Source organism: Spermophilus citellus (genome assembly GCF_964194105.1).
Source record: "Spermophilus citellus genome assembly, chromosome: 10".
In the NCBI taxonomy this organism is placed as follows: Eukaryota; Metazoa; Chordata; class Mammalia; order Rodentia; family Sciuridae; genus Spermophilus; species Spermophilus citellus.
The window spans coordinates 94,468,447-94,492,460 of record NC_138197.1 but is presented as its reverse complement, the minus strand read 5'-3'; the positions used below and the strand labels follow the sequence as shown (position 1 = coordinate 94,492,460).

General features: G+C 37.4%; 1 long non-coding RNA gene across 1 annotated transcript in view; it reads left to right on the top strand.

Moving 5' to 3' along the window:
- Positions 1-24,014, top strand: part of LOC308658553 — a 110,104-nt gene that overhangs the window by 61,025 nt on the left and 25,065 nt on the right. Inside the window, exon 3 of the long non-coding RNA XR_014024189.1 lies at positions 12,177-12,323. This is a non-coding gene — a long non-coding RNA (uncharacterized lncRNA). The remainder of the gene's footprint in view (positions 1-12,176; positions 12,324-24,014) is intronic.

Genomic DNA, 24,014 nt, shown 5'->3' with positions numbered 1-24,014 from the left:
TTGAGGAAGCTGGGATATTGTTGACAAAGGGGAAATGACTGCAGAATGGCAAGTACAACAAATATCTGTTTCAGTTATTTGTAACTTTTTGTTCCAAATGGCCATGTTTTGAATCAGCACTAAATGTCTGTGTTAGTAACTTCTTTTCCCGTTCAAAGGTCTTATAAAAACAAAGCCGAAGTAAAATGCTGTATTACAACAGCAAGATCAAAATATCAAAATTGAAGTAGATGGTAGTCAAATTTGATATTCTCTTTGAGTTTTTCTTTTCTATTTTTCTTCCCTGTAAAACCCCAAAGGCACATATTTGATGGGTGGAGGAGTGTGACGGGATCACAGGGAAATAAACTACTGACATAGCCACAAAAGTGTCTTCTTTTCTCTGTCCTCCTGCTTTTTCATGCAAAGAGTTACTGTTCATTACTAAAGAGAGTGAGGAATTTCATTGTGATAATTCACATGATTTTCCCTCAGCTCTGATCTTCTCTCTTCCATTTCAGCTTTTTTTTCTTTGCTGTCTTCTTGATCCTACCCCAGACTGGTTCAGGTTACTATTGGTATAAAGAAAATCAAGGAATCCTGCATTGAGAAGAGAAATGAAAAGTGGGCATCCTGGCTCTGGGATAATCTACATAAACATAAAATGGTGTTTGACTTCCCTTTGGATAGAAATAGATACCCCCTGCCCTCAACTGCCGAAAACTACAGGCGGACTGCAACCACATGACAGCCTGTGTGGCCTCTCCTATTATTCATAAGATAACTTTTCCTATAAATGAAATATTGGTATTTTAAAACCTCTGTTAACCATTGTTTTTTGATTTTGTATTTGTTCATCTTCCCCCTGAAAATTAATGATTTTTTTCTCTGGGCCTGACCCAAAGTTAGCGCTATTAATTACTATGAGATGAAAATTCCTGGATATGAAGAGAGAGCAAAACAAGTCAATTACAATTGATTTCTCTGTTACTTCTCTATTAAAAATAAATGTAACTATTAACAGTTTTGTGTCTGGAAATGGGAAACTAACTGTTGAAGCCACACTGGGCCCTGAGCTCGTATTTTGGCTCATGTTGGGGTACATGAAAATAAAGGGCTGTCATAGTCTGCAGTTAGTCTCTGCAGGGAATTTATGGGGCATCTGACATAGTCTGCAAAGGGGATTTTGCTCTTTTCACACTGGATCCCAGAGCCAGGAGTGCAAGTGTTGTGGCTGATGATGAAAAACACCAGAGCCTCTGCAGGGATAATTTCATTAGTCCATGTGTAGACAAGGACATAATCTTAGATTCTTCTACAAAGATATATGCTTTTCTTTAAATAATGTAGGAAGACAGAAGTCCATCAGTGATACTAGAATCTCTAAACAAAGGTATGGAATTTTCATAAATTATAAAACTATACTATTTTATATGCATGTAATAATCTATAATATTGACCAGTTAGTCACAATGTAAATTATACAAAACCATGTGATTAATGGTTCGTCAATCAGAAAGTTGATTGGCCTCTATATCACTTTGCTTATTCTCCCTTTTTTTTTTAAGGAATCATAATTTTTTAAAAAGGAAGAAACTAATAATTGATGTCGTTAATAAATTGTATTTAACTAATATATGAAAAATAATTTTAAAATTGGCATGTAATAAATACAAAACATTAATTATTTTTCCCCTTGAACAAAATTTGGTGTGTATGTTATACTTATAACCCTTCCCAGTTTGGCATAGGTAATGCTTAAGAGCTCAATAGCCACATGTTTCCAGTTATCATTGCCAGTCTTTGTTTAGTGAGGGCCTCCTGAGAGCAAAGTATAGATGTGCTTTTATCTCAAGATGCAGTAATTTTTAGCATGTCTTGTTTAGGAGCAATGATCACAAATCACTATGCTGTTCTCAAAAATGTCATTAACTGTCATATAGATAGGATGCTCAGCCATCAAAGTTGGTGTATGTGCTTATGTGTGTGAATTGTTACCAAAAAGCTCCCATTACATCTATATTTTGTTCATACTGTTTCAGGGTTATTTTTTTTTTGGGGGGGGAGGGGTGAACAAGTTTGATATCTGAACCACTTACCTCTTTTTCAAAATAAGAGCCTCAACTAAGTGATTTCGGCCAATTGAAAAAAATAAAATAAAAAATCCTCTTCAATATTTGCTCTCAGACTTGTGATCATGTTTTCTTAAATGTCATTAAAGAAACTGTTAAGGGAGAAGAGAAAGAGCATACCTATTTTTATGGTTTTGCTTTTAAACCTCATGGTTAATAAGGTTATGCCAGTTAGTCACAGTGTAAATTGTACAAAACCATGTGATTAATGGTTCCTCAATCAGAAAGTTGATTAGCCTCTATATCACTTTGCTTATTCTCCCTCTTTTTAAAAACCCTTATTTCCTGATAAATATTTTCACTGTGCCATGAAATCAAACAGGTTTAATTTTTACCATAATAATCTCTTAGATAAAGTACTCAGATAATGCATTATAGTATGAAAATGTTGTTTAACGAATGTTATCTTTTTTGTTTCTAAATCTCAGTTTATACTGGAGAGTAAACATATAACAATATCTAAAGAGACATTAATAATGGTTTCAAGTTAAAATATAAATTACCTCTGCCATAATTAATCTTCTTTTTGAAAATGCTTGACAAGATTATTAATAATTTACCATCCCAATATTTATACATTTTACCTGTGGGTACCTATTGTCCAGAGCTGCCTGGATTTATTTTACCCTGCTACATAGTAACTTACCATAAACTTAGTGGCTTTCAACTGAATTTATTAAGTTATAGTTCATTCAGAAATCTGGGCAATGTGTAACTGGGTTCTCTGTTCAAGGTTGTCTTGCAATGTTAAAATTAAGGTGTCAATTGGAGTTGGGGGTCTCATCTTAGACTTAGGGTCTGCTTTCAAATCTGTTTGGTGATTGGCAGAACTCATTTTCCTTTAGCTGTCAAACATATAGACTTTGTGTCTTTAAGATCTGCAGGAAAACCCTCTCATACTTCAAATCTCTCAGAAAGGGCATATTAGCTTTTAAAGGTTCAAGCCCACAAAGGATAATAACCCCTTGAATTAACTCAAAGTAAACTATTTAAGGTCCTGAATTACATCCCCTTAAGGCTTTTGACTAATCGTAGGTGTAACCCCAAGGAGTGGAGATGTGGAGGGGCCAGCAAAGGATTCTCCCTACCAAATTCCCCACGTGCTCTGAATTTCTTCTCTATATCTCCATAATCCTAGGGTAGTTTGAATAAAATTGCATCCCTTAGTACACTCCCTCCTGTCAAAGCTATAGGCATCCATCTTAGTTTTGACTCCCAGGCAGAAATGGGACTTAACTTTGAAGATGAAGCATAGGAAGAAACAGGTTGGGGATGGCTGTGCTGCTGTGTGGCGTGGCCCGGGTCATGGTAACTCTCTGCTCTGGTCAGCTCTTTAGTGTAGTTCTTGGAATTGTTCCAGGAGGCTAGTCTTGCGTATTTCTCCAGCCCACCCAAGTTCTCTGAGCTATCTAATATTTTTTAATAAATTTAGTTTCTACCTAAACTAACTCCAGTAGATTGTGGTACTTACAGAATAGAATACCCACAACTATTATAGCTCTTGATATTCCCTAAATATACTTTATGACTATGGAGGAAACAATGCCTTTCTAATAAGGTAAAATTCAATTAAAGTTTTTTCCCTGCTGAGAAAAAAAAATGGCTATAGTTTACTAGAAAAGGTTTTATGTCTGTTATTTCTTTGTTATTGTCTTATTTTCATTTTCTGGGACATGTTTAGTTATAATGCACCCGTAAGTTTTTATAAAACCAACACAAAAATTATTATTCCTAAATTATAGGTATGGCTTAAATTTTATCTAGATTTTCCTTCATTTCATATACCTCCCTTCTCTCCATTGCACTGATACCATAAGAGATAAAAACAAATCATTATTACTCAATTTTGTGGTCTCTGTTCTTGGTATTGAGCTTGAGATATTAAAAAGTCATAACTGACTATAGCTTGCCTTGAAATATTCCTCTCATTAAAGTGTTTGCTCTTTCTCTTTGCTTATTTTGACTGACAAAAAAAAGTTTATGCTGAATTCTTATGTAAAATGCTTTATAATTTTCAAAATTCTGGACAAGTTGCATTTCTGTATTCACCACTTTTCTCTTTAAGTTCATGAAGTACCATTAATTACATTCTAAATTTCAGGAGAAAAAAAGTCTGAATACCTTTTCAGGGTATCTTGTAAAAAAAATTTTTGACTATGTAAAAAAAAATGCTGTAATTTTCTTTCATATGCTTTTAAACTGATTTGATTTAACCATTTTTATTTTATATCTATGTTAAAATTATTTTTCATGTGTCAGAGGCCCAAATTTCACTTTTGTGGAAAGTAACCTGCCTTTAATGATACACACCTTCATTATTAAATATTTTGTGCCTGAAAAAATTTCAGTTCATTATGCTTATTCAAATCATTTAATAAATGATGAAAAACTTTGTAGACTGGCCTCTATATAAGGCAAACACCGATTAACAATTGTGCTTTGTTCAGCTGCTTGGTTTCTTCCTTGATGCTCTAAAACTCACTCTTCTGTTTATACCTAGATTTGCATGCTAGTGCTGCTTCTAAATAGCCAAATGGTAGTGACTGTGGTGATTACCACTTTGCCTTTCAATTTTTGCATCGCTAAAGTGGGGTAGTATATTCTATTATATAATGATTCTAAAATGGCAAAGAGGAATGAAGGTTGCAGATGAAGGTGCTAATTCTAAATGACTCTAAAAATGCATTTTTATATGGCTATTGTTTACCTAAAGTAGAATTGGTAGTATTATTAAAGAGATAATTCTCAGCACAATATCATTTATCATCATCATATTTTCAAATATAGTCTCTAATTAGAGTCTCTACTAGTCTATTCTTTTTTTCTTCTGTCCCAATTTATATTCTGAAAATATTTTTCATGTGTATGTGCATGCATGTTTGTGTGTGTGTGTGTATGTGTGTGTGTGTGTGTGTGTAATTCTTAGTATTTTTCTTGTAGAGTTATGTGGAAGAAATTAGAAGGAAGATTTTAGGGTTAGTGATAGCTATTTAATGAATTTAAGGTATTTGAAAGTGATAATTTTATTTAACAAAGTGCTAGTAATAATATAGAGTTTGCACCATTTTTAATTAATTAATTAATTAATTTTTACTAGCTGACATCACTAGCCTAACATCACAAATGAGAGTGAATGTCAGGAATAAAGAGAGAAACTTACTCTACCTAAGCAAGTGAAATTTAGGAAAGTAGATGTTATAGCAACTAGCATTGCCTTAACTCATACACACTAAGACTGTGAAGTGAGGGGAAGAGGAGTTCCCCTGGAAATGTGAAGGTACCACTGCCATAAGAAAATAAAGGGCAGACAAGTGTCACATCCATCAACTGCAGCAGCCACCATAATGATCCCCTGAATTTTAATCACACATCCTCATATGAGGGCTGTTGTATTCTGAATAATAGCCTCCCAAAGATGTCCATGTTCCAATCCCTTAAGCCTCTTAATAATTACCTGAAATGGCAAAGAGGAATCAAGGTTGCAGATGAAGGTGCTAATCAGAAGGTGGCTAATCAGATGGTCTTAAAATAAGAGATTGTCCTAGATTATCCAGGCAAGGGACCTTAAAAATGAAATGAGGAGATGGAAGGGAAGGTCAAAATAATGCAAAATGAGAAGGATTCACCTCACCTTGCTAATATCAAAGATGGGAAGAAGAGGGCCTCAAGCTAAGGAATGCAGATGGCCTCTAGATGTTGGGAAGGGCAAGCACAAAGATCCTACCCAGAGCTCGCAGGAGTGAACACAGCCCTGCTAGAATCTTGACTTTCATTTACACCTTCCTTTTAACCAGATGAGACCTGTCCAACTTCTGGCTGACAGGATGGAAGATAAAACATTCTTACTGTTTTAAACCACGGGTGCTTGTGATAATTTGTTACAACAGCAATAGGAAACAAATATAGGCACCTCTGGTGTGTTAGCAATTCATTTTAGTTATTGGGAACATAACAATGAAAAAAAGATATGTTTCCTTTATAAGTGGGGAGAAAATAAACAAGGTCACAGTGTACCTTCCACCTCTGATGCATGGAAGCGTGGGGTCGGGGGGATGTGAAGCTTTAGGCATTCAGGGGCGGAAAACAGTTTCCAAGGGGAAGAGTGGCCCATATGAAAGTCCAGAGGGGATATCATTGGAAGAATTGGAAACTACCACTTATTCTAACTGATAGGAGAGAACTTGAGACTAGGTGACACTTGAGAATGGAGCAAAGAGATCACGAAGGGCCTGGTAAAATTTCCAGGAGCTTTCTATCAGTTAAGAACAGGGAGTCACTAAAGGACTAGAAGATAAAGGGACCTGCCCAGAATCGATTTTAGAAGGAGTCTGTGGTTTTGGTGTGAAGGACCTATTAAAAGGATGGATCCGGGAGCAAGAAGTTCTGTTGGAACATTGCCACGGACCTTGGCAAGTGATGAGAGGCTGGCATCACACAGTGGCAGGCAGTAAGGATGGAGAGTGGATGGATTTTAGAAACAGAATGAAGTCTGCAGACTGGATCTGATGGCTCTGGCCTGGGCACCAGTGTGACACCGCGATGCAATCCACTGAGCTAAGAATATAGGAAAAGAAGAGGTCAGTAAAGGAGGGAAGAGAAGCACGGAAATGATGTGTCCATAGTGTCACTTCAATGTCATATTTATCGTCATCGTGCCTGGGGTAGCAGCACGGACAGTTGCAGAGTTCCAGCTGCAACCATGTTGTGACGCATGTATGTGTTTATGTGGTCACTGTCAGTCAACTTCCCAAGGGGAGAGAACACTGTGTCATTCACAAGAGCCTGGGGAACACTGCACCCGAGTTTCTCAACACAACAACATGACCGGTTCTCTTGCATACCCGAGTACATCTGCGGCCTCTCTTGAGAACTGCCTCATGGCCAGCTGGAACCAGAAGAGCTCATGACACTCAGGAGGGGAGAGAAGAGCTTCTGACACTCAGCAGGAAGTAGAAGGTCACCCCTGTGGTCATAAGTTAGGAAACTTCAAAGAGGCCATGTGAAAAGGGTGCTGATAGAACACATTTGCAAAGAATTACTGTATCCAGTAACACATGAAGGAAGTGCTCTGTTGATTTCAATCATCCTTTCTCAAACTACTGAAAGCAGCACTGTCTCAGGTGAGGGGCTGGGTTTTCTCAGCAATCTCAAGTGCCTAGAACAGTGCCTGGAACACCGTTGGTGCTCAAGTGTTTATTTTTGTATGCGCTAAGTCCTGTTTTAAGAGCAAATTCTGACAACCCCCCATTCAGAGAGTTCAATCATCCTGACTTGAGGATAAGAAAACAGGCTGAGATCCCAATATTCAAACTCAGATCTGATTACAAAGCTCATTATTGTAATTGTTCTATTACACTGCATTTATAGGACCTGCAGAGCACCTGCATGATGATATACCTGAAAACTCAGATCTGAAGTTCAAGACAAAAATCTTGCCTACGGAAGCACATTTCACAGCCATTGGCATTTAAGTGGCAATTGACAGTAAAGGAGTGGAATAATGTCACATGGGCAGTGACTCAAACCTTTGAACTATAGTCTCAGGAACAGATACCTTTACAGTGACCCACCACACACCACACACACACACACACACACACACACACACACACACACACACCCTTATTAAACGTGATATATGCTACTGTTTACAATTTTCTTTTCTTTTGTGCAGTTCTATTTCATTTTAAAATGCCCATTAGACTGATTCCATGATCCCACAATGGGTTGTCTGTGCGGTTTGAAAACCACTTCAAACTACAAATGAAGGAGTTGCCCAACAGCAACCCACTGACCATTTCTGGCATGGAGACAGGTCCTCTGAGGCAGACTGTTCCTGTATGCAGATGTTTTATGCTGAGCAAAATTTTAAATATCAAAGATGTCAACTGAAAGCCTGGATTTTCATATTCTTTTGAGAAATGGACAACTTTCACTAGTAGTCCTGTTATCTATTGGCCAATGTCGCCAGCTGGCTGGACTGGCGATATGAGCTGGGTTCAAAGGAACTGGCTGTATCGATAACTAAGAAAACGGCAAAGAAACCACAGAGCACACAGAAATTCCTTTTGCGGGAATCAGGGACAGCTCGACAGACAACCTAAGGGTCTGTTGGAAAGAGCACTTGCACCTGGATTCTCTATTTTTATAGGGAGGACGTGCACAAGGAGGTTCCATAGAATGTTCTTCACCAAATAAGGCAAGGGAATCAGGTTTCAGGGGGTTGCCCATCCCCATTAGATAACACCCAGGGAGGACTTGAAGCAGGCTCCATTGCTGAACAAGGGTAAAGGCCACTTGCCCTGCACAGCTTTCATGTGCATGCCAGACCAGTACCCCCAATGCTCCAGGGAGGGGGAGCAAGCTCAGCCTAGGGGCAAAGTGTGGCTCCCCATAAGCCAACATTGACTAGCGCTGAGACACAGGGGTTTCCTCCCTCTCCACAGACTCAGCTGGCCCCTCCTAGCTTCCTGACAATGAATATCAGCTGCCACTAAAGATTGTACTTGAGGATTTTTGTTGTTGTTATTTGTTTCCTTTTCAATGAAAAGGTATTTCTTTACTGTATATAAGATGGTAATACTGAGAGAGTCTATGACTTGTCTTTCGTACCACCTGCCTGCTTGTTCATGTAATCTGAAGATCCTGTAAAGCCTTGGCTTTATGATCTGCAGTGAGGAGTGTGAAAGACCCAACATTGGAGGCCCAAGTAATTCCCACAATGAAAGAAAGAGGGGGAAATGCACCAGAAAGATACTAGAAAAGAATAACCAGAGGGTTAAGGAAAAACCCATAAGAATAGGATAGTAAGAACACCGGGGTCAAGAGCTTTTCATCAGACTGTGTGATATTTTTAAGGTCAGAGACTTTTGTGGATCTACTTGGCAAAAACTGCCAAAGAAGATTCTGTTCTTTTTAGATGATTCATCTCAGTGTCTAACTTCCCTCACTGTTAAGAAGAAACATAAATAAAGGTGTTCAGAGATCGGACCTGTCTTAACATGCTGGAGTTTAAAGCATGAGGATACCAAATGCAGCATCCAGACATTATTTTGGCAAAGGTCTTTTTTTTTAGATTGAATGAGAAGGTGGCTCTTGCACATGTACTCTATTTGGAATAGGGTTGCTGACAGAGGTGGCAATGGAAGCCCCTGTGTCAATGTGGTTTGGAACTGAGCAGTCTAGCATCACTTTAAATATCCTTTGGAGACTATCTCAAGTCACTCCTCATGGATGAGCCCAGGAGCCTACTACTGAGGTCAGAAGTGGCACATGATAATATTCTTATTCATCCTTGCATCTGTTCAAATATTGGCTACCCTTCATGGCAAATCTTTGTGGGGTAGAAATATGTCCTTGTCTCTGTTTGGGATATACTAACAAAACACCATAAAGTAAGTGACTTACACACAGCAAAACTTCATTTTTTACAGTTTTGGAGGTGGGAAGTCATAAGATCAAAAAACCCGGGTAGATTATTGACTGGTGAAGATCTACTTTCTGGTTCACAGATGGTGCCTTCTCACTAAATCCAATACATAATAGAAGAGGTGAGGGGTTACTCTTGGGCTTCTTTTATAGGGGCACTCATCTCTTTCATGAGGGCTACACCCTTGTAATACAATCACCCGCGTTTCCCTACCTCTTAATTCTATCACCTTAGTGATCAGAATTTCAACAAATAAATTTAGGAGTAGGAGGTAAACATTCAGATCACAGTAATATGATGTAAGATAAATTGGAGTCCTGGGTACGAAACTTTGGGAGGGTTAGGTTACATAGGGAAGGCATTTATAATCAGCATTAACTGTGGGTACTCTCTGCAGTGCCTGGAATATTATATCGTTGGGAAAAAAATTAGAGGGGTTAAATTTCAATTGTACTAGGAAAGAATCAAAAGATATAGAGACAATTTGAAGGAGGGACACAAAATAAACTGTGTTATAGGATTTAAAAAAAAAACACACCTCAAACCAAAAAAGAAATTTAAAGAAATTCTTTCTTACCATTGATCTTTTCTGTTTAATAATAACTGAAGAAGAAGAAGAAACAAAAAAGAAAAGAATGACTATTCTTACTTAAATGTCATTCTTGGAAGCAGAGTATTTACTTTTCTTTTGTTCCTTCCAATCCCCAGGGAGCAATGCAAGCTGCAGCTTCTCTGCTTTTCATCTGCCAGGAAATAGCACACAAAAGCCCAGCTTCTGAGCAGGGCAGAGACATTTGTGTTTTCTTTTTTCTGTTCCCTGTTGAACTGAGCCTGTAAAAAAGTCTGCCCACTGTGCTGCTCTTGTATGGTGAGCACCACGACTTCCGTTTATTCTTTATGTATCACATTTTCCATGTCTTACATGCTAGCAAGGTAAAATGAATATGTATTTTTAACTGATCACAGGTGCAAAAAGTCTATAATTCTAACATTATGAATGAAGATAGAACTGCTAAAATACTATAAGGGTGAGTTTGCCTGCAATTAATATACATCAAATATGCCATGTATTAATTAGGCAGCTATAGCATGAACTAATCCAATCTCCAAGACCTTGGATTTTACAATGAGTAAAATAATGCACATAGGTAATATACATTTATTTTCCTATACAGATATTGTTAAGTATTAGGACAAAATGGTCAATATGATATATAGGGCAAAAGCGACTTATTTGTACTTATTAGTACAAACATGGTCACTTTTCTACCCTAAACTCATCAATCAAATAAATTTTTTCCTTGTCTGTGGAGGGACACCAGAGTACGGCTACTGTTGGTCTGAATCTGAAATGTCCCTCAAAGGGCCATATGCTAAAGGCTTGGTCACCAGCCAGTGCTATTGGGAGGTGGTGAACCTGTAGGAAATGGGGCCTAGTTGGAGGAAGTAGGCCCTCGAAGGGTACAATGGGACCTCCAATCACTTTCTTTCTCTTTCTTTGCTTCCTGGCCTCCATGTTTGCTCCACCATGATGTTCTACCTTACGACATGCCCAGAAACAATTAAACCAAGTGACCATGGACTGAAACCTCTGAAACCATGAGCTAAAATGAATCTTTCCTCCTTTAGGTTGATTTTTCTCAAGCATTTTGTCACAGTGATAGATAGCTAACTAACACAGCTAGTTTAGATGGAATTTCTCTATATGAAACACAAGGCCAACAAGGAAGGAGAGGGCCTTGAGAGTATATAGCTGAGTGATGCTTATACTTAGTAAGTTGTCAGGGGGTGATAGAATGAAAGAATGAAGGCACATGAATGTTAAGAGCACATAGCAAGAGATAAATAAATGGTAGCTGCTATGGTTTAAATACATCGACTTCCATATTCAGGTGTTGAAACCTAATTGATATGTGATAGTATTAAGAGGAGAGGCCTTTAAGAAATGATTGATTAAGTTATAGGTCCTCCCCTCTGAATAGAATTCAGGCCCTTATAAAGGAGGTTTCACAGTGTTTGGCTCACTTGCCCTTCTGCCTGACACCATGTAAGAGCACAGTGTTCATCTCTTCCTGAGGATTCAGCAATAAATTGCCATCTTAATAGCAGAGACCAGCCCTCACCTGGCAACCTAATTGCTGGTATCTTCACTTCCCAGACTTTTGAACTATGAGAAAATAAAATTCTGTTCTTCATACTACTGTCATTTTTATCTAAAAATAACAAATTTTAAAAAAACTATAAAAATTCTGTTCCTTATAAATTATCCAGTCTCTGGCTGAGAGTGCAGCTCAGTGATAGAATAGAAGGCCCTGGGTTTGATCCCTAGTACCCCTCCACCCACATACCCATTATAATAAAGTAAATAAAATAAATCACTAAGCTTAAGGAGCTTAAGTATTTTTGTTATGGCAGCACAAAATGGACTGAGATAGAAACTCTTATAATTAGCATAGAATGACCTTCAATTGAAATTGTCTTGCTACTTAAACAATAACATTGATGTTTTCTTCTATTTGCACATCTTTTATCCTAGGCTTACTCATGTATTGGCCTATTATTCATCCCCAGGAAACTTTGGTGAGGCAGTGATATAAGATTCTTATTATACTTTTATTATTATTTTCATTTTATAGGTAAAGGAATCAGGATGTAGAGACCCATCTGTGATCACTCAGCCAGGGAATGCAACTTCTGGGTCAGGAATCCAAGTCTATCTCCATTGAGAATGGGTGTTCACCAAGGAGATTTTGTGGTTATGAAGTCTTGGCTTTGCCTTGGAGGTAAATCTTTTCATCATTCTTTTACAGCTACCTATTGACACTTAAGAGCATTAGGATTTTTTGTAGAGCTCTTTATATTTTATGAGGCTAATTTAACCAGTGGAGAAATTGGTCAAGTTTTTTTTTAAACCAGTCATTGGCTTAGAAAATATTTATCAGGGAGAGAATAGAAGGTAATCAATATAGGATTGTTAAGTAAAGATTTGCTATGGGCATAGCAAGATCCAATGAATTTTCAACTCATGACTAATCATAAAATATAAAAAGCAATGGTTTGCTTTTCACAGTGTATGATTTTATGGAGATAGGACCCACTTTCCACTACAAAGCCTCAAAGGTTAGAGACTATTTTTTCATTATTTACCTTCAATTAGGGTTGTGAACATGTGGCCAAGATTGCTAATGCAAGGAAATTTAAGCATAGAGAAAAAGAAAGAATCAGAGTCAGTGAGAGTTTAGCACCAAGTAACAGTTGGAGGTGGTAGCAACGCTGGTAGGATGTCCTGTGGCCATGACTCTGTGACTAGCAGCACCACTAGAAGTAGCATCATTCTGGCAAGACTGTTACTTCATGTTATTTTGGTGGTCATTATAGCCTTATAGCCTTGATCTAACCTTATTTCTTGAGTTATCCTGACTATTTTGTGAGATTCTTGATATCCTTCTGTTTTATTTAGAGTTCTTCAGAGAAATAACAAATCAGGTATGTGTGTATATGCACGCGCAAAATGGGAAATGTCTCATGTGGTTATGGAAACTAACAAGTACCAAGCTCTGGAGGGTGAGCCAGTAAGCTGGAGACACAGGGTATCTGGTGGTGTAGGTCTAGTCTGAAACCTGGTAGACTCTAAACCCAGGAAGACTCAGTGTTCAACTGAAGTGGCAAAGAAGGAAAAAACCAGTATCCCAAAGTCAATCAGGTAGAAAACTTCTCTTTCACAGGGGAGATCAGTCTTTTTGTTCTATTTAGAACTTCAGCTGATTAGATGACCCACCTACACTGGGCAGAGGAGACAGGGGAACTTCTGCTTTCCTCAGTCTACTAACTTAACTGTTAACCTCATCTAAAATCACCATAACAGAAACACCCAGAATAATGTTTGAACAAATATCTCTGCACCTGGTGACCCAGACACATAAAATTAACCACCATACCTTTCTGCTGCAATCTACTAAAGTCAGTTTCTATTGCTTGCAAATAGAAATCCCGATTGACCAGTGGCACAGATGAATTGATTTGTTCACGTAAACAATACTTATGGACTGAGAACTATGTATTAGTCACTGTTCTAGGGGTGAAGAATACAACAGTGAATGTGATTATTTGCCTTTATGGAGATAAAGTTTAAGTGAGTAGAAAGTCAATAAAATAAGAAAATATGTGAATAAAATAGTGTCAGCCAGAGATAAGTGGTATGGAAATACAAATAGACCTATTGGAAAGTAACTAGTGAGCAGAATTAGAAGGTTAGACGATCTCTCTGAAAAAATGATACTTGAGGCCTGAATGCAAAAAATAGACAGCCATGGGAAGGTCTAAGGGCAGAATAAGTAGCAGAGCAAGGGTTCTCCAGTAGAACTGGACTTATGACTGAACAGTTGTAGTTGGACCAGGTGTGGAAAGGGGTAGTGGTGCAAGAAGAAGTCACATAGAGACCAATCTCATAGGGTCTTGTAGACTCTCAGTGGGTTCAAAGCTCAATTGACAATACTTGTGGAAGAGAGAGGAAATAATTCACACTTTTTAAAAATGACTCTGGAGCTCCATGGAAAATGGATCATAAAAAGATCAGGGTGCAAACCAGCAAACATATTGGGTACCTGCTTCAGGAGTTCAGGTGAGATAGGACAGACACAAAGGACTTTCCTTCAGGCCCAAGATGTAGAAATTTAGTGGAGGTAAAGTGAAGAAAGCATAACCCTTGAGCTGCTTATCTAACATCTCTGGAAAAGCAGTTCTATTAATTCAAGGGCACCATGAGCCAGGGCCACCAAGTAAATACTTGAATAAATACTTCCATTTCCAAGCAATTGAGAAGGTCAAGGCAGTTTCTTTGTTCAATTTTCTGTAATTTTCCATTCCATTCAGCTGAAAAGAATAAGCAGGCAAACATTGCTGCTCGATTTTTCACTTTGATAGAAACAGAACACAATGTCAGAAAAGGCAACATTTATTTTTTTCACACCAAACTATTTTCTTGGTTAATTCAAGGTTTCATGGCATACAATGTTTACTTGAGATGATAAAAATATAGGCCGATGGAGATTCCAACATGGCGGCGGGCGCAGAGAGATCAAGTCTCTGACCTCTTCAGCTGTGCGGGCATAGGGAGTCATAAACAATCTAAATTATGTTTGCTCAGGATCACTAGGCAATGATGAACTGATGTGGATCTGGGGCGATCAGTCTGGGCCTCTCAGAACACACACTGAGCCCGGATCGGCTGAATTCAAGCTCCCGTTCGCCTGCTTCCTGCAGACAAACAGCTGTGACTCAGCACTAATCCATCCGGCTGAAACAACTGGTCGGCCCTTCTGTTCCTACGGAGGTAAATGCCAACCAAGCCTTCATAGGTAGTGGCCACAGGTTTGAAACGGGGCTTGGGAGAGACAGTAAGGACCCACCCGTTGCATTGGTCACCCGGCAAAAGGAAACGGACTGTCGCCATTTGCAAGAGATACCACCATGGCAGAGAACTGACATCATCAGACTGCAGAGGAGGAGATAACTTCATTGAAACCTGCGGCTACAGGTGTGTAATTCCCTAGCCTTCCCTCTCCACACATCGGGGAAACCTTAAGGGCCCCTCCCAGCTCTCCCATAAGGGCCCCTTCCAGCTCTCCCGTGAGCGTGACAGCCAGACCAAGGGAATCAGACGTGGCTCAGGACCCACGGCGCGGAACTACCGCTCCCACCAGTGCTGACAGCTGAGGTCTCTTGCACCAGCTACTGGGGGCGTGGCTACCGGAGGGCAAGTAAAATTCGCTAAGGATTCTCAGCCCCAAGCTCTACAAACTTAGGGTCTGAGGGAATGGCAAACAGGGAGAGTGTGCCCAGTCGTCCATGAAAACAGGGCTCCCGGGAGCAGCAGACCTGGCGTGTAGCCAGTATTGTGGTGAGTGGCACCCGTGAGAGGGGCCTGGCTAGAGGAAAAGTGGGGAAGTGACTAGACACAAGAGGAGGCCCTAGGCACTCAGGATTGGAGACTCGCCCAGTCTGGGAGGAGGAGCTGCTGCACAGTGATTGGTTCCCGAGTATTGACAGGAGAAACTTGGCATGGTGGGCACAGCGCCACCTACTGGAAGAGAAGTTAATCAAACTCTAAGATTGCATTTATTAGGTTTTTTTTTTTCTCTTTTTTTGATTTGGGTTTTTTCTTTCATTTTCACTTCTCTTTCTTGTTGTTTTTAAATTTTTTCTTTTACAATTTTTTTTAAATTTTTTTCTTCTACTTTTAATGTTAATTTTTATTATTATTATTTTTAATTTTTTTTTAAATTTTTTTTCTTTTTTAATTTCCTATTATTTTTTCTTCTTTTGTCTTTTCATTTCTTTTCCATTTTCTTATTCCGCCTTCCTTGAATTCTACCTGCTTACTCTCATTCTCTTTAGTGACTTCTTCCCTTCCCTTCTAATACCTTTCCTCCCAAGCATCAAATAAATTTATAGGAGTAAACAGTAACTCAACAGTCAAACAGAACAAGAAGTAACATGAGCAACTTGAAAAAGCAAGGAAGAAAGGGAGTACAAACAACAGAGGACAGCCTAAATATTCAGGAGGACCTACAGTCATCAGAAAAATGGTCATATAAAGAACTCAAGGAACACCATAGACAGATGGAATGGAGCCTTAAAGAGGATACGAGACAGCAAATTCAAGCAGCGAAAGAACACATTGAGAATGAATTACATAAACAGATAAAAGAAGAAGTTAAGCATCTTTATCAGGAGATAGAGATTATAAAAAATAATCAAACAATAATTCTAGAAATGAAGGAAACGATAAACCAAATTAAAAACTCAACTGAGAGTATCACTAACAGAGTGGAGCAAGTAGAAGCCAGAACGTCAGATAATGAAGACAAAATATATCATCTTGAAAACAGTCTAGCCAACTCAGAAAGGCTGGTTAAAAAATCACGAGAAAAACATCCAAGAGTTATGGGATAACATAAAAAAACCAAACTTACGAGTCATCGGGATAGAAGAAGGTACAGAGATTCAAACCAAGGGAATGAGTAACCTGCTGAATGAAATAATTACAGAAAACTTTCCAGAAATAAAAAAGGAAACAGATATACAAATTGAAGATGCATACAGGACACCGAGCACACAAAATCACAGTAGACCAACGCCAAGACACGTTGTTATGAAGATGTCCAATATACAGAACAAAGAGAAAATATTAAAAGCTACAAGAGAAAGGAGGCAGATTACATTCAGGGGTAAACCAAAGGTTAACAACGGATTTTTCATCACAGACGCTGAAAGCGAGAAGATCCTGGAACAATGTATTTCAAACACTGAAAGACAATGGATGCCAACCAAGAATTCTGTATCCAGCAAAATTAAGCTTCAGGTATGACAACGAAATAAAAATCTTTCATGATAAACAAAAGTTAAAAGAATTTGCAGCCAGAAAACCAGCATTGCAAAGCATTTTGAGCAAAACACTACACGAGGAAGAAATGAAAAACAATAACCAAAACCATCAGTGGGAAGTGCCTCGGTAAAGACAGAGGGCGAGGGGATAGATAATCATGGAGAAACAAACTAAATTTTTTTAAAAAAGGATAAATAATCAAACATGGCTGGAAGTACAAACCATATATCAATAGTAACTCTGAATGTTAACGGCTTAAACTCTCCAATAAAGCGACATAGGCTGGTATCATGGATTAAAAAAACAAATCCAACAATATGCTGCCTCCAGGAGACACATCTGATTGGAAAAGACATACACAGGCTGAAGGTAAAAGGATGGGAAAAAATATACCACGCACACGGTCCTCGTAAGCAAGCAGGGGTGGCCATCCACATATCGAATAAAATCGACTTCAAGACTAAGTTAATCAAAAGGGATAAGGCAGGACATTATATACTGTTAAAAGGAACCATTCACCAACAAGACATAACAATTATCAATATTTATGCACCAAATAACGGTGCTGCGACATTCATAAAACAAATTCTCCTCAAGTTCAAGAATCAAATAGACCACAACACAATAATTATGGGTGACTTCAACACACCTCTCTAACCATTGGACAGATCCTCCAAACAGAAGTTGAATAAAGAAACTATAGAACTCAATATCACAATCAATAACCTGGACTTAACTGACATATATAGAATATATCAACCATCATCAAATGGATATATTTTTTTCTCAGCAGCACATGGATCCTTCTCAAAAATAGACCATATATTATGCCATAGGGCAACCCTCAGTAAATATAAAGGGGTGGAGATAATACCATGCATTTTATCTGATCATAATGGAAAGAAACTGGAAATCAATGATAAAAGAAGTAAGGAAAAATCCTACATCACATGGAAAATGAACAATATGTTACTGAATGATCAATGGGTTACAGAAGACATAAAGGAGGAAATCAAAAAATGCTTAGAGATAAATGAAAATACAGACACAACATATCGGAATCTATGGGACACAATGAAAGCAGTTATAAGAGGAAAATTCATCGCCTGGTGGTCATTCCTCAAAAAAAGAAAAAAACCAACAAATAAATGAGCTCACACTTCATCTCAAAGCCCTAGAAAAGGAAGAGAAAAATAACAGCAAATGTAGAAGAAGGCAAGAAATAATTAAAATCAGAGCGGAAATCAATGAAATTGAAACAAAAGAAACTATTGAAAAAATTAACAAACCTAAAAGTTGGTTCTTCGAAAAAATAAATAAGATCGATAGACCTTTAGCCATGCTAACGAAGAGAAGAAGAGAGAGAACTCAAATTACTAACATATGGGATGAAAAAGGCAATATCACAACAGATGCTACAGAAATACAGAAGACAATTAGAAATTATATTGAAAACCTATATTCCAATAAAATAGAAGATAGTGAAGACATCAATAAATTTCTTAAGTCATATGATTTGCCCAGACTGAGTCAGGAGGATACACACCATTTGAACAGTCCAATATCAATGGATGAAATTGAAGAAGCCATCAAAAGACTACCAACCAAAAAAGCCAAGGACTGGATGGGTATACAGCTGAGTTTTACAAAACCTTTAAAGAAGAATTAATAGCAATACTTTTCAAGTTATTTCAGGAAATAGAAAAAGAGGGAGCTCTTCCAAATTCATTCTATGAGGCCAACATCACCCTGATTCCGAAACCAGACAAAGACACCTCAAAGAAAGAAAACTACAGACCAATATCTCTAATGAACCTAGATGCAAAAATCCTCAATAAAATTCTGGCGAATCGAATACAAAAACACATCAAAAAAATTGTGCACCATGATCAAGTAGGATTCATCCCTGGGATGCAAGGATGGTTCAATATACGGAAATCAATAAATGTTATTCACCACATCAATAGACTTAAAGATAAGAACCATATGATCATCTCGATAGACGCAGAGAAAGCATTCGACACAGTGCAGCATCCCTTTATGTTCAAAACATTAGAAAAACTAGGGATAACAGGAACTTACCTTGACATTGTAAAAGCTATCTATGCTAAGCCTCAGGCTAGCATCATTCTGAATGGACAAAAGTTGAAGGCATTCCCTCTAAAATCTGGAACAAGACAGGGATGCCCTCTCTCACCACTTCTATTTAATTTAGTCCTTGAAATACTAGCCAGAGCAATTAGACAGACAAAAGAAATTAAAGGCATAAAAATAGGAAAAGAAGAACTTAAATTATCACTATTTGCGGACGACATGATCCTATACCTAGAAGACCCAAAAGGATCTACAAAGAAACTACGAGAACTAATAAATGAATTCAGCAAAGTGGCAGGATATAAAATCAACACGCATAAATCAAAGGCATTTCTGTATATCAGTGACAAAACTTCTGAAACGGAAATGAGGAAAAACACACCATTCACAATATTCTCAAAAAAAATAAAATACTTGGGAATCAACCTAACAAAAGAGGCGAAAGATTTATACAATGAAAACTACAGAACCCTAAAGAGAGAAGTAGAAGAAGATCTTAGAAGATGGAAAAATATACCCTGTTCATGGATAGGCAGAACTAACATCATCAAAATGGCGATATTACCAAAAGTTCTCTATAGGTTTAATGCAATGCCAATCAAAATCCCAATGGCATTTCTTGTAGAAATAGATAAAGCAATCATGAAATTCATATGGAAAAATAAAAGACCCAGAATAGCAAAAGCAATTCTAAGCAGGAAGTGTGAATCAGGCGGTATAGCGATACCAGATTTCAAACTATATTACAGAGCAATAGTGACAAAAACAGCATGGTATTGGTACCAAAACAGGCGGGTGGACCAATGGTATAGAATAGAGGACACAGAGACTAATCCACAAAGTTACAACTATCTTATATTTGATAAAGGGGCTAAAAGCATGCAATGGAGGAAGGATAGCATCTTCAACAAATGGTGTTGGGAAAACTGGAAATCCATATGCAACAAAATGAAACTGAATCCCTTTCTCTCGCCATGCACAAAAGTTAACTCAAAATGGATCAAGGAGCTTGATATCAAATCAGAGACTCTGCGTCTGATAGAAGAAAAAGTTGGCTCCGATCTACATATTGTGGTGTCGGGCTCCAAATTCCTTAATAGGACACCCATAGCACAAGAGTTAATAACAAGAATCAACAAATGGGACTTACTTAAACTAAAAAGTTTTTTCTCAGCAAGAGAAACAATAAGAGAGGTAAATAGGGAGCCAACATCCTGGGAACAAATTTTTACTCCTCACACTTCAGTTAGAGCCCTAATATCCAGAGTATACAAAGAACTCAAAAAATTAGACAATAAGATAACAAATAACCCAATCAACAAATGGGCCAAGGACCTGAACAGACACTTCTCAGAGGAGGATATACAATCAATCAACAAGTACATGAAAAAATGCTCACCATCTTTAGCAGTCAGAGAAATGCAAATCAAAACCACCCTAAGATACCATCTCACTCCAGTAAGATTGGCAGCCACTATGAAGTCAAACAACAACAAGTGCTGGCGAGGATGTGGAGAAAAGGGTACACTTGTACATTGTTGGTGGGACTGCAAATTGGTGTGGCCAATTTGGAAAGCAGTATGGAGATTCCTGGGAAAGCTGGGATTGGAACCACCATTTGACCCTGCTATTGCCCTTCTTGGACTATTCCCTGATGACCTTAAAAGAGCATGCTACAGGGATACTGCCACATCGATGTTCATAGCAGCACAATTCACAATAGCTAGACTGTGGAACCAACCCAGATGCCCTTCAATAGATGAATGGATAAAAAAAATGTGGCATCTATACACAATGGAGTACTCTGCAGCAATAAAAAATGACAAAATCATAGAATTTGCAGGGAAATGGATGGCACTATAGCAGATTATGCTTAGTGAAGCTAGCCAATCCCTAAAAAACAAATACCAAATGTCTTCTTTGATATAATGAGAGCAACTATGAACAGAGTAGGGAGGAAAAGCAGGAAGAAAATATTAACTTTAAACAGAGACATGAGATGGGAGGGAAAGAGAGAGAAAAGGGAAATTGCATGGAAATGAAGGGAGACCCTCATTGCTATACAAAATTACATATAAGAGGTTGTGAGGGGAATGGGAAAATTAACAAGGAGAGAAATGAATTACAGTAGATGGGGTAGAGAGAGAAGATGTGAGGGAAGGGGAGGGGGGATAGTAGGGGATAGGAAAGGTAGCAGAATACAACAGTCACTAATATGGCAGTATGTAAAAATGTGGATGTGTAACCGACGTGATTCTGCAATCTGCATTTGGGGTAAAATTGGGAGTTCATAACTCACTTCAATCTAATGTATGAAATATGATATGTCAAGAGCTTTGTAATGTTGTGAGAAACCAATAAAAAAATGTAATATAAGAAAAATATAGGCCGATGCAAAACCATTATGCAAACAGTTATCTTAATCTAGAATATTTATGTACAAATGTGTAGTGTATTTTGTGTCTATATTTAAACAAGTCTGTATTTTGGAAACATGGTGCCTCATATTCCCATGAGTTCTTGATAATCAACTCAGTAAAATCAACAAAAAATTATCAACAGTAAATACTGATTGCATATCACTATTTATTGATTCTATTAATACCTCTAATGCTCAATAAGAACATGGTAACATGATAATTTATGAAATAGTTGAGTGAAAACGTTCTTACTTTGCCCTTCAAAGTATTGTGAATTTTTTTTGTTCATTTTTAACATTCCCAGTAGAGAATAAAATGGGTAATTAGGGTGTTATCTCATTAAGAAATTGACTCACTTTAATCATTTCTACTTACTACTAGATTGACTTCTATATGAAATTATTTGTGAGATCAGTCAAATAATTGTCAATTCAGCTAACATATTTTCCAGCCTTCTCTGAATGAATTATTTGCTCTCTTAACTAACTATGCTTGGAGGAGAGGTATTTTTGTATTTAGTCATATCCAATGTCATTTTAAATCTACCTTACATGCTAGACCCTTATACAAGATAAAATAATGACAACATCAATTTGATCTTAGGCAAAAGATCAAAACTGAGAGGTCAAAACATAAGATTAGGGTTTCAGTAAGGTGACAGGTCCTAACTTTTATGAAACCTACTCTATTTTAGATATTGTTCCAGGAACATTGAGTAGATTAACTCATCAGTGTCAGATCACAAAGGATCTGTAGCTGGTAGATAAGGAAGCTCCAAATAAGACATAAATATTATGTGGCTGACCCAAGGGTAAATTGTGTCTTTCCAGTTCCAAATATTTTGTGCTTTCTACATTGTTCTTGTTAATTCTTCTGCAGTGTTTCCTAAAATGACGTCAAAGTTTTCCTATTAGTTCCACTTCACACCTATTCTAATTACAACCCTCCACGTCAGAGATATGTTCACCTGATAACTTAAAAACAATATTTATTGTTTTTCTTCTGGTTACAAAGTGATTTATACTTGTAGACAACTTGGGAAAACAAAGGAATAAAAAATAAATATCAGATACAATCTTAGCAATGTAAAAAATAACTTCTGTAAATACATTGATGTCTTCTGTGTCTTTCTCTTCAGTGTATCTTGTACAAACTTGGGATTATGTTCCATCTCCAGTTTTGAATTTCACTGTGTATATATAATATTGCATATCATTACCTTTTTTTCTATATCACTAAATAGTCTTTGAATTACTTCAGGCCTTCATTTTATTAATATGGTGTCAACCACTCATTTCAATGCATGTGCTAGAATAGATTTAATCAATATTGCATAAGTGTATGTTATAATATAAATCCATTATTCTTGTTTTAAATCATATTGTAATAAACATATCCCTATCTGTCCACACTTCTGATTATCTGCTAAAAATAAAATCATTATAGTAAAAATATATATGTTTTAAGGACTTTGATTCATCTTGCCAAATTTCTCTGGTTGTTTTCCATAAAAGTTGTAATAATTTGATCTTCTAGAAGTTTTCACGGTACAACCTACACAATAAGCAAATTTGAGAAGAAAAAATGGCATCTAATTGTGGTTTTAAGTTAAATGTTGCCTACTAGTGCAGTTGGGACTTTTAAAATATGCTTATTTGTATTTGCATTTTCTTGGCAGCTCGGCCCTCCACATCTTTGGGTTTTCCTAAAACTTTGAATTGGAAAATGTTCATTCCTACTATATTCATTTTTTGGAAGGATTTTAATTAGATTGGGATGATCTGGTTTTTGAATGCTGGGTAGAGCTCACTTGTAAATCCATTTCAGCTCATTTACTCTCTCTCTCTGTAGATTTAAAAATGATAACTCAGTTTCTTTAATGGTTATGATATTTACAAGGTTTTTTTGCAAGTCTGTTTTGGAGAATTAAATTGAGATTAAATAATTTTTCAATGGGCTTTTAGGTTGCTTAGAACTTTTCACAATAAATGTTAGTATTTTTTTGTGGGTTACTTTTTGGTAATTAAGCTTATCGATCTTGTTTTTGTTGTTGTTTGCTTTGTTTTTCAACTATCCCAGTTTTTTAGTTTAAAAAAAAACTATTCTAGTTACATTTCTTGAATTTTTTGTTTCTTCTTTATTTTTTGTGCAAAGTCACACATTTCACATCCACTGCAGTGTTTGAGGAAAGAGCTTGTCCCAAGCTTTAAAGTGGGTTACACAGAGGCAGGTAGCTCCCCATCCTTGAGGAACCTGGTCTTAAGGACTTGTGGATTGTCTCTCTGAAACTCTCTCAGGAAAAGCTCAGGGCCGCTCCAGGAAAGGTTATAAACTTGGGCCTTACGTGCAAGTGCAGAAAGCATAGTTTTCAACATTATTACTTATTTAAATCTCCATGTCATTTGGTTTTACTACTTCCTCTAAAACAGACTGATAATAAAATGAAATCCCTTACACAATCATATGCTGATTTTTGCATAAATTTCTAAAAATGTCCCTTTTTTCTAGTAGTGTGATATTATTTTAATAAGCTCCTAACAGTGTGTGATGGCCTAGTTCAGTTTAGATATAAG